The following is a 2,625-nucleotide window of genomic DNA, read 5'->3' on the forward strand; positions in this document are numbered from 1 at the left end:
ACTGCTCTTCCAGAGGTCCTGAGTTCAATTCCCAGCAACCACTTGGTGGCTCACAACCATCGGTTATAAGATCTGGTGCCCTCTTCTGGTGTGCAAATATACATGGAAGCAGAATGTTGTATACATAATAAATAAAAAAAAAAGAGAGACTGTCCACAGAATGGGCCATCCACTGTTGAGCTTCTCTACTGAAGTCACCTTTTGATGAGCATTTACATGGGACATAAGTATCTTCACACCCTTCACTCATTTGGAGAGATCTATCCTCATGCTTCTTCTCAGATATCTTTCTTATTGATTATCCACTCATGCTGTTTCCAAGTCCCTGACCATCCAGCCAACCCACTGGCTACAACTCATGAATCAGTGAACAATCGCACATCTGGCCATTTCTCCTTCCAAACTGTAATACCACATGTACTGCTCATTGTGAAGATTTCCCTTCACATGTGTCTTTCAGGGTTGTCCCAGGAAAGGGTTGTAATACTGCAGCTGTCCACTTCTGGGTGGTGCCTGCATAATATGTAGAACCATCAGTAAACCAGGCACTAGTCTCTTTTTCCTTAGTCAGTTGATCACAGGGAACACCCCACGAGGCTATAGGTGCGCGTTTGGCAGCAGATGACATTGTAATGGGAGTAGAAACTACAGGCATTTGGACAACTTCTTCATGTAACTTGCTTGTGCCTTCAGACCTGCTCAGGTATATGACTGCCTGATCCTGCCCGGTCACATTTATACAACTTTCATTTGATAATAGACTGCTCCTGTGCACATACTACTTTATGACTTTGGTGGGTCCGATAACACATAACTCACGATGGGCTCAGTTCACATGGTAACTTGGTGGCCCATTGTCAAACTTCAGTTTCCAATAAGGCCCTGTCTGCAATGATGGTAGAGCCTTGCTCCAAAATCCCAAAGCTTCTGTGATTTATTTATAGGGGCCTGACAAAGGCTCCAAACAGCAAATGGCAAAAGCTTCCTTCTTCCCTGTCCTATATTAAGGGTGGCCTATATTAAGGGTGTGGTCAGATTAAAGATGTGTCAACCTGCCTCAAGATCCAATTTAGAAGTAGATTTACCTACTTCAAATTAAGCAAAAAACAAACAAAAAGTCCCTCCCAGGTGTCCCCTCCATTTTTGGATTTTAGTTCATTCCAAATGTTGTCAAGTTGACAACCAAGTATAGTGTAGCCATCACACTCTCTAATTCTGGTGAACAACCAAAAGTTGTGGCAGTTAGTCTGTATTGTTTGGGGCACTTTAGGGGCCTCCTTGGCAAACAACTCATGAAGTGGTAAGACAGGCCTAATATTGGTATTTTTGTTTGTTTGTTTAATAATATCCTGTGGCTTGTAGAAGTGCCCTACACTTGTAGTTGTAGCCCAGGTTGGCCTCAACTCACAGAGATCCTCCTGCCTCTGCCTCCCTGGCATTAAAGGCATGTGCCTCCACCTGGCTAAAAGCTTTAAAATGCAAAATCAAGCAAATATACATACACTTTTTTACTGTTTTGCTTTTTTAAAAAATTTTAACTATATGCCCAGAGATAATTGCTTACACCTACTTGGAAATCATTTTCATGTTTTTTGCTTATTTGCCTTCCTCCTCCCACTAAATCTCATATATCCCAGGCTTGCTTGGAACTTGCTATGACATTGAAGCCAGCCTTTAACTTCTGATTCTTGTATCTCCCCCTTCTGTGTGCTGGAATTACAGACCGTGACATCATGCCCAGCACTTCCTTGGGTTCCATAAATTTTCAGGCTCACTTATAAACACTCCATGGTTTATTCATCTCACCGGAACAAACATTTTACTATTTACTTATTTATTTTTCTATAAGGTCTCACTCTGTATCATTAACTGTTCTGGAACTCACTATGAAGAACAAATTGCCCCAGTGCCCACAGAGATCTGCTTGCCTCTGCTTTCTGAGTCCTGGGATTAAAGGCATGGGTCACTGCACTCAGCAAGAGCAAACATTTTAAAATGTGGCCTCTTGAGTCTACTTGTTGGACGGTTCACCTCAAGCCATCCATTTATGATTGGTTTGTTTCTGCATCTATTAAAAAAGGCTGTGGTGGAATAAATGGGATACTGCTAATTAAAAATAAATGAATACGTTTAAATTGCTAATGACAGCACATTGTGAAGAGGACTTCAACTAAAATGTTGCTTGGATAGGAGTGATGAAGAGGATGAATGTTTCCCACCTGCTGGGGGAAACAGTGAAAACACAAAATTTCCCAGGGCTTGTGTAGAATTGGTAAACAGGGCTACCCTGCACCTCTTATAGCCTTGGAAGGGAAGCTTCTGGGTGTGGAGAGTTTAGCTAGAGTCAGAAAAAGCAGCTGAATGTGAGAGAGCGGAGTGCTCAAAAATGCTCTTTCCAAGTGGGATAAAGGAAGCTTGTTCCCACTTAGATCATTCTTGCTTCACTTCCCAGGCATGGAGGGAGCGCCGGTAGGTTTCTACCCCAGGATTAGGACCGGAGATTAACCGGGACCCTTGCAACATGAAGGCACAAAAACCCAATTCACCGGTCCAAGGATTTGGGGGCGGGGCGCGCCGACGAGGGCAGGACAAGAGGCGTGTCTAGTCTAAGAGGGGCGGGGCCCC

The sequence above is a fragment of the Cricetulus griseus genome, chromosome 5 (genome assembly GCF_003668045.3).
Source record: "Cricetulus griseus strain 17A/GY chromosome 5, alternate assembly CriGri-PICRH-1.0, whole genome shotgun sequence".
NCBI lineage: Eukaryota > Metazoa > Chordata > Mammalia > Rodentia > Cricetidae > Cricetulus > Cricetulus griseus.